The following is an 18,005-nucleotide window of genomic DNA, read 5'->3' as shown; positions in this document are numbered from 1 at the left end:
GATGCAGAGGATCTCTCAAAATTTGAATATACAAAAGGTGATAAAATAGCCTGCTGACCAGTGATACAATGGAGACAGTCTGAATTCTGGAACCAACTCCACCTGGGTCTTCATCTTAGGTGTGTGTCTTTGAGGAGGTTATGAAACCTCTCAATGCCTCTAATGTGAAACCTGGAAAACAGTGGTAACAATGGTAACACAGAAAACCTTTTTTTTATGAAGACTAAATAAATAATGGAGTGATTCCTAAAAGGTGATAAGGCATACCAGCAATGATAAAGGAAACCATTTCAGTTGGAACAGGAGGAAACTTTTATCCAAAACAGATACATATTTTAGAAAAAAATAACTAAACATCATACTCATAATTTCACAAATATTACTCCTGAAGATAAATCTAAAGTTTAAACCCAGTTGATACAGAATGAGAAATGTATTTGCAACACATGCTACCAACAATGGGCTTGTGTTCAGATAAAGGATTTCTACAAATCAGACTTGAACAGGCATTCACAAAAGAAGAGATCCAAATGGCCAATATGAAAAGATGCCTAATCCCATTAGTGATCAGGGAAATGTAAATTAAGATCACAATAAAGTGTTACTACACAATCCTCAGGATGGCTAAGTGAAAGCAATGATAATACTAAGTGTTGACAAGGATGCAGAGCAACAAGAACTTGCATAGTCGGGACTTATAAGTTGGTGCAACCATTAGAAAGCATGTCTGACACGACCTACTAAAATTGAATATTCATATATCATACAACCCAGCAATTACACTCTGTGTTTTAATAAGTGTGTACAAAAATGCTCATACTACCATTATTCATAATAGCCCCACACTGAAAACAACTTAAATCTCCATGAACACAGAACCAATGCATGATGGTGCCGATTTCATGCAATGAAATACCATACAGCAATGAAAATGAAGGAACCCAGCCCTATGTAACAACAGAGCTGTTGTCCCACACATAACACTGAATGATAGGAGTCAGACACACACAAATACATATACCATGTGATCCCATATGGACAATGAGCAGACACAGGCAAAGTAAAACACAGAGTATGAGAATGAGAATAAGGTTTCCCCTAGAGAGATGGGAGTGGGGCACAAGATGGGTTTCCAAGGTCCTCACCCTGTTTAGTTTCTTGATATTTGATGATAATTTATTGATTTATACATTTATGCTCTGTGCACCTTTCAAGATATCTGCTATATTCATGATTTTTAAAAAGTTTTGCTAACTCTTTACGTATTAGGCAAATACATAAGTGTATGATGATGACAAAACTGTGAAGGTAATAATGACTATGTACTGGAAAATACTGAGTTGCTAGAACTTCACAAGATACAGACCCTTCATGGTACATGCCACATAGATTGTCTCATATAACTATCACAACAATCCTATGAGGCAAAAATACTATTATCCCCCATTTTACACATGGAGAGGCTCAGAGAAGTTAAGCTATTTTCCTAAGGTCCCTCAGCCAATTAGCACCAAAGCCAAGATTCAAAACCAGGCAATCCAGCACTACGGTTGTGCTCTGTGCTCTTGACCATTCCCCTCAGATGCCCTCATGCAAAAGGCTAGAATAATAAATAGCTCACACCTTTATTATAAATAATAGCCTTTCCTCTTGATTCCCTACATCCTGCTCAGGGAGCCAGCTAGTCATTCATTATTCCTCTCACAATTTATTTGGTGTTCTGGTTTGGATACTCCTTTCCTTCCCTCATATTTTGTGTCCCTATTTCAAGAAGTCTAATGAAACACTGCCTGTGTGGGGGTGAGAGGATACCAAAGGCACAAGTGCACAGCTTTTTGGGACATAAAATAGCCAGACTGATATCTATATGTTAACCACAAGAGCACAAGGTGGGATTTGGCTTCACCTGATGATGATTGTCTCAGGGAGACCACCAACCGGCTTTCAGCTTAAGGGGTGAGGTGTCCACGTGGATTCTCAAGCTTCCTCCAGATCCTGCAGGAGCATAGGCGCTGAGAGTGGCCAGATCACAGGGAAAACCTGCTGTGAACAGCGGGCATCTTTGCCTCCTAGAAGGAAGCAAGAGATGGATGATGCAGATGCATTCAGGATGAAGCAGGGGGGAAAATGGTTCACAAATGTTAGGAAAAGTAACAAGATGCTCCCAGGGTCCCACAGCTTGAGAATGTTGCCTGAAATAGACCTGAGCTGCATCTGCTCCCAGGAAGCATTGCCCTTGAGAAGTGCGGTCATCCACCAGGGAGACAACTGTCCCCTGAGCCCCTCCAGAGTCTGCTGGAAAGCCTGGATGATTTGTCGTCTGAAGACTGCTATTATGGCTCTGCACAATCCTTTTGGTGCTAAATTTATTTGCAATCATTGCAGCAGCCTGTTTAATTATAACTAATGGGCGTAGTCATGCTAAGTGACATGCCGTTGGAAATCCCCTTCCCCCAACTAAGATCATCCACGGAGATGCAACAAAGATGCTGAACAAGAAAGCAGCTATATTTAAGGTGACTAAGCTGCTGTACTTGAGGACCCACCTTGGATGGAGAAATTTCACCAAAGCAATGTCCCCCCAGGACACCTGTGTGGACAGCTCCAGCCTTCCAGGCTTTGGGGACGGGGTGTCCTATTTGCGAGCTGCCATCTCTGAAAGCTCAATGACAGGGGCAGAGCCCCCCTCTCTAGGCCTCCTACAGAGGATGTGATTTAGCATGCACATTATTAATGAGCTTCATCCTAAAGTTATTCTGGCTGCATGTGGAGCTTAGAGGGCTTGGGAACACAACTTGGCAGGCGAGAGAAGCTTTAAAATGCAGCACTTCCCCAGCCTGGTTAAAAAAAAATACATAATATCAAAGAGCAAATCAGAATTGGGGTGGGGGGGCAGTCACATAAATGGGTTAGTAAGAGTAAAACGAGGAAAGGAAAACTTTAAAAGACTGTTTTTTAAAGAAGTATGTATATATTCAGCCCCCTTCTGTTTTGCGCTGTCCCTCCCAGCCTTGGGGCCACTCTCTTGCCAGGAAGGCCCTCCCGCTCTTCTCCATCTGGTCAACTCCTGAATGGCCTGTGGGGCTACCCGGGCCATCTCCAGAAATTCTCCATTGACTTCCCCAGATCTCAGAGCACTTGCCCTCCCGGACATTCCTTTCCAGCAGCCCTTTGGCATTTTATTTGTTTAATTATTCATCAAAACAGGTATGGATTCCTTGCTGTGAAGTAATTGTGGCAGACGTTAATCCCAGGTCTCAGATAAGGCAGCTCTCCCCATGGGTATCTTATCTTTTTCAAGAGGCTGAGCTCCTGAGAGTAAGAAGCACAGTGGGTTCATGGCCACACTGCCTATGGCCTGGCACTCATTGGCCCCTCAGGGAATGCTCACGGGATGCCCAAATTGAACTTAGCATGCTGGAGAGTGTCCTTGCTTGCTCTTTCCCATTGACCCTGACAGGATGGTGCCCATCGTCCCAAAAGGCAAGTGGGGGTAGAGGACTGGATCCCTCAAGAAGAAAGTTCTTAGGTGCAAATCCAGCTTTTGCTTGGGTAAGGATAGAACTTTCGAAGAGCTGAAGTCCCAAACATCATCCTAACCTCCTAGATCTGCTGCCTGGGGACGTGGTATCTAAAGAAGAGAGATAGTAATGGTGATAGGGTTGAGGGAGGACCTACTGATGGCTAAGATGGCTGCTTGCTTTCCAAGAGGAATAGATATTTATTCAGTGAATGAGAAAGGGCCACAAAAGATGTTGATGAATGGCAGGCCCTGTGAGAACATGGGAGGGAGGCAGATGTAGTGACTTGGGCTCTCCCCTTCTCTTGGAAAGAAAAAGACATGGAAAGCAGAATACTGGAAGGATAATCCATTCCAGACCTCTATGGAAATGACAGATCTCAACCCAAATCCAGGGAATAGCTCTGAAGCCCAACTCACACTTGCTTCTGAAGGAGATTGGTCACAAATAGTCATGTTACCAGTCCAGCGCCCCTCCCACAAGCAGGAGCATTTTTGGCCAGGGAAGGGGGAGAGCATTTTTTAATTAAGCTCCATCCCTGGGACTTCTCTGGTTATAGACACAGAAAGAAGAATCTTGTCATTTGTAAAGCTTCTCACAACCATGCTTGTAATGCTTCACTTACTAAAAGATTTCACATTAGAATCTATAAAATCAGTTTTCCCTGATCAAAATATTTTCCTGAGGTTTCTGTGATGCATCAATTGCTCTTCAAGCTGCAACAAGAGACAGAATGAGTCAACCTTAACTTGGCCTGGAATTTAGGATGTTGACCCAGGCTCACCAGGTGCTCTAACAGCAGAGGCCTAGATCCTCAGAGTCAGTCTGAGCTCTGAGCTCCTTGGTCCCCTCTTGGCAGAAAAGCATGCCAGGATTTCCTTGATCTGGGTTAAGACAATACCACTGGCAACTTCTTCACAAAGGAACAAAGTAAAATATCCAGATACAGCCTAAATTTCTCACCATCTCAAAACCAGGCCAGTCTATGAGAATCTGGATGGTGAAAACTGCTCTTTTCTAGAAGTTCCTGCTGTACCCAGATTCCACAGTACTCACTGCTCCACTTCAGGAGGGAGGACACAGCTAGCCATGGTATCCTTTCACAAAATATGACCAAATGGCAGTGGTAGCACTAACTGACCTTGGCCCTCATTCCCCACCTCGATCACTGCAAGGATTTTTGGGAGAAGCTCTCCTTCATTAGAAGATGCCTTGCTCCAAATCCCAAGAGGTAGTTACTTTCTTCAAGAGAAAATTTTGACAAATACATCACTGCATCATCACATGCATCAAAATGAGAGTTAACCCAGGGTACACCTGCTGTGAATCGGGATCTCCTAGTTACATTTGACAAACATCAACCACCCTAAACTTTTCCCTATGTGGGTTTAAGTCTAGATTCTTACAGCCAGCAAAAAGGACCAATCTCCCTTTCCCTTTGTGAAAATCCTGGTGTGTGCTCAGTACCATGCTGTGAGAGGGAGGGGCTTGGCATACTCTTCCACTCTGTCCCTGAATGGAGAGGTATCACAAATGGTTCATCTTACAGCATGCAGGGATCTGTCATATGTCTTCTTCTTTCCTGAAAAGGTTGCTGTCAGGGTTAAATGACAAGTGATTACAAAATGCCTTTCTCATTGGAATGAGAATTAATATTAATCCAATTATATGTTGATGGCTTTGGTGTTCTGTTAAAATGGACCAACATTTAAACACCATCACTTAACAAAAATAAAACCTTCCTAACAATGACTTCAACAGTATGTCAAGAGGAAGAAATGTGCAAAGGACTCTCCTGGGTGCCATTTTTGCAAGACTATTCTAAGAATTAGAGTAGAGGAGGAAAAAATCCACCACTCTCCCAATTGAAAATGTTTACTCCCATAAAAGGTAAAAGTTGATTTATTTTTATGAAATACTACAAATATGCTCTTAAAGTCACTGAATTCCTCAGCTACCTCATGCCAAATCATTGCTTTATGGAGCTTTTAAGACCTTCAAAATACAGCAGTGTAGCTAAAATAGGGCCATTCCCCCAAGCAACAGGATTGTAAACAGGATGTTAGAGAAGGAAAGAATTCTTTTAGAACCATGGAAAGCTGCTGTCCATTTCTTACAACCATCTGGTATGATCTGAGGGCAACTCAACGGCACAAGACTCCCCACTCAGAAACACCTGTCCCCTTACTATCTGAGCCCCACACTTAGCATCTTCCCTTTGAGTCTCTGTCAAAACAAATGGGCCACTCAAACCATAGAACTCTAAGGCTAGAAGGAACTCAGTGGTCATGCAGGTCAACCTACCCGTGTCACAGTGAGAAAAACGCAGGTCCAGAGAATCAGCCAGAAACATGCAACCAGTCACTGATAGAATCTGAACCCAATCCAAGCCTCTTGGATGCTCAGCCTGGTGCCTTATCCATTACTCAAAGTTGTGGCACAAATTGTGCCCCCCCCAAAAAAAAAAGTTATGTTGGAGTTCTAATCTCCAATAGCACCTCAGAATGTGAGGCTATTTGGAGATGGGGTCTTTCAGAGGTAATCAAATTAAAATGAGGTTATTAGGGTGGGCCCTAATCCAACATGACTGCTGTCCTTATAGAAAGAAGAAATTTAGATACCAAAAGAGATGCGCATAGAGGGAAGACAACAATAAGAGACAAGGAGAATACAGCTGTCTGCAAGCCAAGGAGAAAGACCTTGAACAGATCCTGCCGTCACAGGCCTCAGGAGGAAGCAACCCTGCCAAGACAATAAATTTTTATTGTTTAAGCCTCCCAGCTTGTGGTATTTTGTTATGGCAGCCTTAGCAAACTAATAAACCCAGTATCAGCCGTCCAGAGTAGAACATGTGTCTGTGTAAATGTCTATGTAGATGTGCTGGCTTTATTTCATATATAGTTCCGACGTCTATAAACCTTAACTTTTTTAAAAATGAAAAGGGGCGATCTCCCTAAAAGTATCTTTTGCAGACACTAGTCTCTAGAAGATACAACCTTGGTCAAAACTCAAGGGTAGTTTAACAATCCTATCAAGTAGACACTATTATTAACTTCATTTTAGAGGTAAGACACTTAGATTCGGAGAGGTTACAAAAACTACCCTGGAACAACCAATCAGTAAGGGACAGAGCTTATTTCAAACCTAGCTCTATTTGTTTGCAGAGTATAAGCTCTTAAGTAGTACACTACACAAGACGTAGTGAGCTTGCCATCACTGGCAGGGTTCAAGCAGAACACTGGAGGAGCACCAGTGAAAGATACTTTCTAAGGAATCCCTCCCCTTGAAGGAGAGAGGAGGTGACGTGTCCTGAGTCCTTCCACCCATTTTATCTTAAACATTTTGTGATGGTCTTTATTATTTATAACCAGCTATTTCCAAAGAGGATTTGAGTCAAATCCAAAGCCCTGCCAACCCTGATCTTCCCTGAGTTTACAATCCTATAATTACTGCTGGTTTGAGTGGTCAAGGGAAATCTCAAAGAGGTAACAAGATGAGAATGTGCGTTAGAGTTCATAGAGAGAGAAAGGAAATTAGTGATGGGGGTGGGAGACTTTAGTAGACTGGGGGAAGTCAGAGGAATAGCAAGGAAGGTGTTAACAAGATTCAAGTTCTTAGGCTTTGCTAGTTAGAGATGCCCAGAGCTCCAGCACCACCAATCTTTATGCTGAGTGTGGGGTCATCTGAACCTCTCAGCTGAGCCTCCATCCTGTGTGCAGCCCGATTAACTAGAAGTAAACACTTTCAGCTTTAAAAGTCACATGGTACTGAAGATGGTTGTAGAGCCAATGCTTTGAGCCCTAAATTTAGCATTTTTTCCCCAGCCCTGAGTTAAACACAGACATACATACTGCTTCCGCTATGCTATGGGTTAAGTTCCCCACACGTCTGAGCACCCACGTATCTTATATTATCCTTAGCATGAGTTACTCGCAGATGCAGTGGAGAGAAGGTAGGCCTCAGAGCCCTGGGTTCCCAGAGCAGCTCCCGAATTTATGCAGAGTCAGGATCACAGCCGTTTTGAAGGACGGTTTTCTGTCTCTGCCACAGTTCAGGCAACAGATGTGTGTTTCCAATGCGGCGACTGCAGAACATAACACTTGCTCATTTTCAAGCTAAGGTTTTATTTTCTCTAGTTTCAACAGGTTGCTGTGCAGAGTATCTACTCAGTACGTGACATTTTCTCAGCTTGCTTCAGAGTAGGAAAGGTAGACTCCCCAAACCCCCAAAAGTTTTCTGTAAATCAATAGGAGAAAAAAGTTGTTCAAAGCCCTGTGCTTGGCTCCTTAGAAAGGCTCCTGAGGTGGCCTCTTAGGCAGGAGGAAAGGATTGCCTGCGGGCTGTTTGGCATGGGGTCGGGGCTCAGGAGAGGCTCAAATCCCACATGCAATGTGGATTTTCCAAGACCCGGGGCATTGGCTCCCCAGGAAGGAAAGCTCAAGTTTCATATCCACCTCCACAAAGAACAGGCCCTACTTATTTCAACCACTTTCTAGAAAATGCTCAATGCAAACCTTACATTTGTCAGCCTTCATCAGATTCTGAGACATATCTGTTTGCTGCTGCCAAAGGAAATAGGAGTCTCTGAGAGGGAAAACAAGCAAAGCCACATGTAGAGTATCCTGAGTATCTTACATCTTTATAGAAGTGCTACTGATGATGTGTAGATTCAAGTGCTCACTGCACCTCTTACATTGGTGCTAGCACACGTCCAGCTGCCTGATTACAGAAGGCTCTTTCTGAGCATGGGGAGGGGCTTTCCTTCTCTTTGGCAGCCAGGGAGCTCAGAGCACTCCTTTGGTACTTACTTGAGAAAGCTATTTTCATCATCGGCTTCTGGTATATTTTTCACCCCATCACTACTACCTATCAAGTGGCATTTGATATTAATTGCCTTTTAATGATTCCATTGTGACCACATCTCTTATTATAAGCTGACTCAAATCCTCTTTGGAAATAGCTGGTTATAAATAATAAAGACCATCACAAAATGTTTAAGATAAAATGGGTGGAAGGACTCAGAGTTGGAGGAAGAACCCTTCAGTGACCACATGGAGCATTTTGGAGCAAGAAGTGCACATCTAGTTCAATGGCCAGAGAGGGAATGAGACACCCAAGGCCTCACAAGGCCTATTCAGGGGAGAACTGGACTAAAACAGATCACCTGCCTGCAACACAAGTGCTCTTCCCCTCACGGCCACTGATCAGGATGAGTTCTGACATGTGAGGCTCCAGCCACGCTACAGACTGTCACAACCACACTTCCTCTGTCCAGACAGACTGAGAAAGAGGAGCTTCCTCTTCTCCCTTTCATTCTATTTACTTTTGCAGAAGCCCTTGCTTAGCGTGCAATGGAGTCTACTTTGCTTTTGAGGGTAAAATATTTAGGGAAGGGGAAATGGCATCATCAGATGTATCTGGAGATGTGCTGGCCACAAACATGCTGTGTCCTCAGTGTTTTCCACGAAAACATGCAGGGTGTAATTGAGCATCAAGAGGACACCCTGATGCCCTGCAGCAATGTGCAAAATATATCGGTTGTCCCCAAAATCCAAATATCTCATGTCAAGTTCCTTTCCTCCCACTCTGCAAACAACACTTTGGGAAAAGCACAGGTGGCTCTTGAGAATTTGCTGTTCTGCTTGTTCTCCACTTGAAGTGACAATTCCTTGAATGAAGAGCCTGAGGCTCCCATGGAAATAAGGAGACAGAATGTGTGCACCTGATAACAAGGGATCCTTATCATCTTCGGTGGCCAGCCCATCTTCTGTAGCTCATGAACTTTCGAAGGACTGGGATGTGTCCCCCAGCCTGATATCCTTCAAGGCTCCACATCCCCACAGCTTCACAAGATCAAATTCAAATACCTTGCCGGGTCCACAAGGCCTTCCCTGGCCTGCCCCTGCCCTACCCTTCCAGCCAGTGCTGGTCATTCCCTTCCCTTCACCCAACATTCCAGAAACATTCAGATTCTTGTAGCTTCCCAAACACAGAGAGCCTGTTCTTGTGCCTGGACCTTTGCTCATACAGCCTCTTCTGCTGTTTCTCCACCCTTTTGACTTCTCCTTTCTTCGCACTGGGCCCTGGTGGGAGATTTCTCTTGCCTATATGTGTCTTCACTTTTCCTTCTTGTAGTGTCATATCATTCTAACTACTAAAAAGATCTATTGCATTCTAGAACTCATCTTCTGTTCAAAGTTCAAGGTCCCAGAAGGTGCCCTAAGGGTTGACTCTTCCATGTAAGTCTAGGGTCAATTCGTGGCACTCTGGCTTTCAGTACTATGTTCTCTATGGTCCAAGGGGTGCTCCTCATGGGGGAAGCTATTTAATTCCTGCTTCAGCCTCAGGGCTTTCAGTTTCTGGTCTTCTTTTTCCATGACTTCAATGGCCACAAAAGCACTTTTATTTCTATGTTTCTTGGGGAACATTTCATGGCCATTCAGTGTGTATTTCTGTCTCCTGCCTCCTAGGAACTATGGCACCTCTTAAAACCCTGAGAGTTTGCTCATCACTGCAAAACAAGGGTATGGATAAAAGGCAGGGCTTGGGAGACTCAAGAGTTTCTCTAAGTGTTGCAGATGAGTAAACATAAGTGGGCAGGACATGAGCCAGACATTTCCATGGACTGAGTCAAAACCCAAGAGTCACACTTTGTTGATATGATGCTCACATGCATCATCAGAGAAGTATTTATTTTAAAATTCTTTGGCACAACTCTTTATACAGTTATAGGATCACAGGTTGTAGGAACTTGTGCACCTTTAATCCACCCACCTTCTTCAGATAGGGTGACCAAGGCCAAGAGGGGAAAATTTAGGAACTGAAGTTTCTTTATAAGAGCCAAACCCTGTGTTCCCCAGCCTTACCCACAGTCCCCTCATCCAGGGACCTGGCCTCCATTCATAGGCCCCTAAATTACACATAGGGAAAGAATCTCTGCTCCTACCATGAGCTCTGAGAGCAGCTGCACATCTCCCAACTGGGGCTACTATAGTGAACGCAATTAGCAGGGCTGCCTGACAACAGCAAGAGCAAAATCTTCTCCAAATCTCCCCAAGTGACTAAGTGACTACAAGCAGGTATCATATTATCTGAAGGTCCTCATCCCCATTTTTCTTCATCTTCTGGCCCATCTTCTGAGGCAAGACAAAATAAGAGGGTTCTAGGGACTTTCCTTCTACCATTGCCTAGAGGAACCTCTCCTATAAATAGACTCTTCTTTGGGATTAAAAGTACATCAGGTCAAAAAAAAATAAAATAAAATAAAATAAAAGTACATCAGGTACAGTAATTCAGAAGCTTTCATAGTTCAGTAGAGATTCCACTTCTGCTTGCCTTCATATGTATTATCTCCCAACCTTTTGCTCCTAAGCTTCACTATGACTTCCCAGGGACCTAGAATTTGGGGGGTTTTCTTTGTGAGAGGAGGGTACAGAGATTTCCCATATACCTCCACACATGCAGAGCCTTGCCATAAGAGTGGTACATTTGTTACAATTGATGAACCTTCACTGACATATCATCACCCAAAACCTGTAGTCTACATGAGTGTTGACCCTTAGTACTGTACATTCTGTGGGTTTGGACAAATATATGATGACATATATCTACTCTTATGATATCATACAAAGTATTTCACTGCCCTAAAAATCCTCTGCTCCTCCTATTCATCCCTCCCCCTGTCAAATCCTGGCAACCACAGATCTTTTAACTGTCTCCATAGTTTTGCCTTTTCCAGAAAGTCACATAATTGGGAGTTATACAGTATGCAGCCTTTTTATACTGGCTTCTTTCTCTTAGGGATATTTAACCGAGTGCATTTAAGATTCCTCTATGTCCCTCAATGGCTTGATAGCTCATTTATTTTTAGTGCTGAATAATATTCTATTATCTGGATGTACTACAATTTATCAACTCACCTACTGAAGGACATTGTGGTTGCTTCCAAGTTTTGGCAATTATGAGCAAAGCTGCTATGAATATCCCTGTAGAGCTTTTTGTAGGACACAAGTTTTGCCTCCTTTGGGTAAATACCAAGGTATATAATTGCTGGATCCTATGGTAAGAGTATGTTTAGTTTTATAAGAAACCCATAAAACATCTTCCAAAATGACTGTACCATTTTGCTTTCCTACCAGCAATGAAGCAGAGTTCCCATTGCTCTATATCCTCACCAGCATTTGGTGTTGTTGGGGTTCTGGATTTTGGCCATTCTAATAGGTGGGTAGTGGTAGCTCTGTTGTTTTAATTTGCATTTCCCTGATGATATAGGTTGTGGAGTATCTTCTTCTATGCTTATTTACAATCTGTGCATCTTCTTTGGTAGTGTCTGTTAAAGTCTTTGACCCTTGAGATGCCTGGATGGCTCAGCTGGTTGAGTGTCTAGTTTATGGTTTTAGCTCAAGTCATGTTCTCAGGGTTATGGGATCAAGCCCTATGTTGGGCTCCACGATCAGCAGGGAGTCTGCTTGAGATTCTCCCTCTCCCTTTCCCTGCCCATCCCCACCTACCTCTCTCTCTCTCTCTCCCAAATAAATAAATATTTTTTTAAAAAATCTTGACCCATTTTTTAATTGAGTTGATCTCCCATTTGTTTAACATTTATTTGAGAGAGCGTGCACAAACACAGACACGCACGCGCACACACACACACACACACACACACACACACACACAAGCTGGGGGGAGGGGCAAAGAGAGAAGGAGAAACAGATTTCCTGCTGAGTAGGGAGCCCAATACCAGAACCCCAAGATCATGGGGGTTCTTGATCCCAGAACCCCAAGATCATGTCCTGATCCAAAGGTAGCCACTTAACCGATTGAGATATCCAGGTGCCTCTAGGTTGTTTTATTTCTTATCACTGAATTTTAAGAGTTCTTTGTGCATTCTGGATAACAATCATTTATCGAGTGTGTCTTTTGTGACCTAGAACTTTTAATTCTGTAATTCAGAGACAACAGAAACATATAAGACCTCTGGGCTAGACCAGAGCTATAGGGCTCAGATTTGTTATCTCCAAAGATGGGTCTGAACTAAGTGGGACCCCAAGGAGGACTCTGAATGAAGAGTGTGATGAGTGACTTTGTTCTTCCTGAGAAAAGGCAGTCCATTCTAGGAGTCAGACACATGCAGTCCCTAAATACTCACAGAGTGCTTCCTGTGTTCATTCTACTAAATCTAACAGCATTTGTCCAGAAGTAGCCATAGGCACAGCCATCATTGGCAAGAGCAGCAATAATGTCTAACATCACTGAGAACCTGTGCTTTGAGTGAAATATTTCATTTTATCCTCAAAATAATTGTATGGAGCAATGTGATTGTGATAGGCAGAGTAATGGCCTATAAAAATATCTAAAACCTAAACCCCAGAATCTGTTGTTACCTTTCATGGCAAAATGGGCTTTGTGGATGTGATTTAGTTAAAGATGGGGAGATTATCCTGGATTATCTCAGTAAGGCTAATGTAATCACAAAGATCCTTATAAGAGGGAGGAAGAAGCATCAAAATCAGAGAAGGAGATGGGATAGAAGCAGAGGTCAGAGTGATGCAGCTGCTGGCTTGAAGATGGAAGGTGACCATGAGCCAAGGAATGCAGGTGCCCTCTAGAAGCTGAAGAAGGTAAGGAAACAGACTCTCCTCTAGAGCCTCCAGAGGAAGCGTAGTCCTGCCACACTAGATTTTCACACTATGAGACCCATTTCAGGCTTCTGACCTCCAAAACTATGAGATGATAAATGTGTGCTAGTTTAAGTCACCACATATGTGCTAAATATCACAGCATCAATATGAACTAATGCAACTCACATCATTCCCATTTTACAAATGCAGAAGCTAAGAAGCAGAAAGGTAAAATAAGTTGCCCTAAATTGTGCACCTAGCAACTCGCACTTCCACGACTTGAACCCACTGATTCCACAGCTAGGAATCTTAGCTACTAAACTATAATGCTAACGACTAATTGAGTCCATGAATTAACAAATGAATAAATAATAAAGATTTGTCCTTGAGATTGTAGAGCTTAAAATTAAGTTAAAAGGTAATATAGAAATGATAGAGAACCCAGAAGACATCTCACATGGGTAAAAAATATACCATAATTTCCTCTGCAGAAGAGTTACTATGAAATAGAAATATCAAGGTTTGCTGGTGGGAATGCAAAGTGGTATGGCTGCAGTGAGAAGCAATTTGCTGGTTCCTCAAAAATCCAAACATAGAATCCCATTTGACCCAGAAATTCCACTCCTAGGTATATACCTAAAAGAAATGGGGAAAAAATGTATTAAAACAAGTATTGGGGATCCCTGGGTGGCGCAGCGGTTTAGCGCCTGCCTTTGGCCCAGGGCGCGATCCTGGAGACCCGGGATCGAATCCCACGTCAGGCTCCCGGTGCATGGAGCCTGCTTCTCCCTCTGCCTGTGTCTCTGCCTCTCTCTCTCTCTGTGTGACTATCATAAATAAATACAAATTTTAAAAAAAAAAACAAGTATTGGTACAGAAGTGTTTGCAGCACTATTAATAACCATCAAAAGGTATAAATAACCCTGTTGTCCATCAACAGATGAATAAACAAAAAAAATTAAAAAAATAAAAAAAACAGATGAATAAACAAATTGTAGTATATACATTCGATGGAATATTATCCTGCCATGAAAAGGAATAAAGTACCAATACATGCTGCACCATTGGTTAACCTAGAAACCATTATGCTGCCTGAAAGTAGCAAGGCACAAAACGTCTTACATTATATGATTTTATTTATATAAAATAGCTGGGTTAGGTAAATCCATAAGAGAGAAAGCAGACTGGAGGTTGCCAAACTAGCGTAGGAATGGGGAGGCAGGAGAGAATAACTGCTTAATGGAGAAAGGGCTTCATTTTGGGTGATAATGATATTTTGGAACCTAACAGAGGGGGTAGTGGCACAACACTGTGGGTGTACTAAATGACACTGACGTTTTCACTTGAAAATGATTGTTTTTACATTATGTGAATTTTGCCTCAATAAAAAAAATTAAATAAAATGAAGTAATACTGCAAAAAAAAATTATCAAAAAGAGTTTTCCAGAAGATAACAGAGCTTAGCCAGGGCCTTTAATGATGGCTGAGATTAGGCAGGCTATGAGGAGATGGGATAGTGAGCAAAAAAGGAAAATAGTTTCCCTTTAATTCCACACAATAGACCTTCTTGCTTATCTGCAATGTCCTGCTCATCTGTCCCAGTCTCACCTTATTCAAAGCCTCCAAAGACTCCGCCCAAAACCCAGAGATTCTGCAGGAATTACCAAGGGCACTCCACACATTTGCAGACGGTTTTATATAAATTGTGTGAGGAAGACTTACTGAAGAGCAATGTGCTAATATCAGAAAAACTGCGGCAAGTTCCAAATGACTCAGAAAGCCACATGGCACCCCAAATTAGTTCAGGCCTTGCAGTTAGGAGACCTGGGTCTGTGTTTCATGTGGCCCGCCCCCAGGTCCTGAAGGCACCCTCAGCTCTGTCTTGCAGCCCACCCACCATGACCTCCTTGGCCCCTCCACCCCAATTCCTGTCCAGGGAACAGGTCAGAGGTTCCAGCGAAGTGGCAGGATCTAGGGAGTACTGTCCACTGTGGAAATATAAAGAAGCCTAGCTTTCCTGTCATGAGTCACACAGCCTTGGGTTAAGGAAAATGCCAGAGACCCCTCTGAAGGCAGATGGTTGGGACCAGGGACTGAGCTGGATCCACCTTTCTCCAGTGAGCAGAAGCAGGTGAAGGATCCAAGGGCGAGTGAGGTTTGCTTTCACTGCCAGCTCCTCTAGGGAAGGATGTGAGGAGCAGCTTTGAGGAACTCTAGGAACAACCCACACCCACACCCCGTTTCCTGACTCTGCACTCCAAGTTCCTTCTGGGGGAGCTTCCTGACTTGGTTTTCAATCACACCAGGGTCTTCTGGCTCCTTCCCATGAGCCCGAGCCATCAGTCACAGCAGGACGGGAGGCTGGGTGGTGAGGAGTAATGAGATACATTCTGTTCTGTTTACAAATTGCTTTCAGCCCCGTGGAGAGAGGTACTTGGAAATGTGAAGTGCTGTTGCTATGGGATGTGCGTGACTGATGGCTTTGCCTGGAACCTACCAAGGCTCAGGGCAAAGCCCCTGCCCCTGCCCCTGCCCCAGTCCCTGGCTCTGAGAGTAGAGCAGGAACACGATCCCTGCAGAAACAGGGATCCTGGCCACACAGTCTGACTCCCCTCCAGGGAAAGGTGCCATCCCATCAGAGCCCAAATATCTCTCCTCTGAAGCCCTTCAGCCTCCCTCTCTGCACACTCACGGCGGGTGGCATGTCACAGGCAGCCTTGGTATCTACCTGTAGGTATGCCTTTCATCTAGGAACAGACTGTCAGACCATCCAGGGGGCAAAACTTGTCTTCCTCATCCTCAGTTCTCATTGAGCATGTCATGGTGCCTGTGTGTGTGTGTGTGTGTGTGTGTGCGCGGCGCGCATGCGCACGGGCCCACACATGCATTCTGGTTGAGGTTGACTAAATGTTGGGCATTCCTATTCTCGTTCCTGTGACATCAATACTGCAGGCCTTTAGGATCTCAACATTATGCAGACTTGTATTAAAATTGATAACATTGTGCTAAGCATGGTGCTATGTGCTTTATATACACTTCAAAGTGCAAAGTAAGTACTCTATCCTGCAAAGTGAGTACTCTATCCTCAGGGGACAGTTTCCTAACAAGACCACCTTTGCATCCTCAGCCCTCTACAAGCCAAGCCAGCCAGTTTCTACTCTTACCTTCCTACTGCTCCACCATAATTGCCTTTTCTGATGTTGCCTACAACCTCCATGTTGCCACGTTGGCTAACCTTTGGAGCCCATCTTACTGGACCTAAGCAGCATCTGACTAGGTGAACCAGCCCCCCACATCTACTCTTAGCTTCTAGGACAGCACATTTCTGGTTTTCCAGCCATTTTCTGACACCTCTGGCTACTCTGGGTAAGGCTCCGGAGGGATTAGGGAAGAAGTTCTGGAGCCAGATTGCTGGATTCATACTCCGAGCTCCTCCACTTCCTAATTGTGATCTTAAGCAAAATGCTTTGTCTCTCACACCTCAGTTTACTTCATCGGGTTGCCATGAAAATAAAGGAATGAATACATGCAGCCCATTTAGAACAATGCTAGGGTGTGGAAAAACCTTCAATAAAAGCTAGCTCCTTGTATTATCACTATGACAATCCATTATCACACCACATCTAAGTTCTAAAGCTCCACAGAGCTGTTCTTGGCCTTTTTCTCATCTCACTCTTGCCTAAGGCAGTCTCATTCATCTCCATGATTTTCAATGTCATCTATACATTGGCATCTCCAAATTCATATCTCCAACTCAGATCTCATTTAAGCTCCAGACTCATTTATCCAATCGCCTACTTGACACATCCATTTGGACGTCTCCCAGGCATCTCAATTGACATGTCTGAAACCGAGCCCTCCCTGCCACTTGCTCCTTCTCAGTCTTCCTTGTCACAGACAATGGCACCATTATCTGCCGGTGACTTCTGGAAAAAAAACGTGGAATCATCCTTGACACTTCTCTTTCTCTCACCTCCCATGTCAAATGCATTACTACAAACTTCCAATTTCACCTCCAGAATATATCTTAACTCTGTTCCCTTTCCCATATTCCAGCTGCTATCACCCTACTCCAGGCTACAGTTCTCCCTAATTTATCTCCACCATCCCCACATTCCAATTCTCACATGCACCGATGAAGAGGCTATTGGAGGTGGTGGCTGGGGGTGTTTTCATGTTTTCATGTTGTTTTCACATCCATCAAATCATGACATCAATCTCTGCGTAAAAACTCTCCAATGCTTCCCATTTGCTGTGAGAAAAAATTAAATTCTTCAATGTGGCCCTTAAAACTCTCCAATATCTGCCCCCCTCCCCCGACCTCTCCAGCCCCGCGGTACCACTCTCCTCCTGACTGACCCTGTTCCTGCTATACTCTCAGGGCTTCACAGCAGGCTGCTCCTTCTACAGGCTATTATCTTAACCCTTTCTGTGCTCGGAACTGCTCTGGCAATGGAGCCCTGCTCAGAATGGCTTTTTATGAATAAAATAAAATGCATAGTATTGCAAAGGGAGCCAGTTATATCAAAATACTACAGCAAAAAATCGTTTGGGACATACCACTGCGGTGAAATATTTTGACAGTGAGAGAAGCTATGCATATGGAGGGGACAGGGGGTATAGGGGAAATCTCTAGAACTTCTGCTCAATTTTGCTGTGAACCTAAAGCTTCTCTAAAAAAATAGTCTATTAAAAATACATTTGTGATATAGCAATAGCATGTGCTTCTTCATCAAGGTATTAACTAAAAAGAGTCAGAAATGGGTTCAGTAACTAAAATAATCTCAACATAATATGGAAACAGCTGCAAAGACACACAAGCACCACACACTATTGTGAAATAAGGTCTAATTCCCCTCCAGAT

At 43.5% G+C, this 18,005-nt stretch overlaps 1 long non-coding RNA gene across 3 annotated transcripts in view; it reads right to left on the bottom strand.

Moving 5' to 3' along the window:
• The window catches only part of LOC144281152 (uncharacterized), a 112,785-nt gene that overhangs the window by 21,589 nt on the left and 73,191 nt on the right, over positions 1-18,005 (bottom strand). For all 3 annotated transcript variants that reach the window (XR_013349596.1, XR_013349597.1, XR_013349595.1), the window contains one exon: positions 1,907-2,069. This is a non-coding gene — a long non-coding RNA (uncharacterized LOC144281152). The remainder of the gene's footprint in view (positions 1-1,906; positions 2,070-18,005) is intronic.

The sequence above is a fragment of the Canis aureus genome, chromosome 12 (assembly GCF_053574225.1).
Source record: "Canis aureus isolate CA01 chromosome 12, VMU_Caureus_v.1.0, whole genome shotgun sequence".
NCBI lineage: Eukaryota > Metazoa > Chordata > Mammalia > Carnivora > Canidae > Canis > Canis aureus.
This window is presented reverse-complemented; position numbering and strand designations above follow the sequence as displayed.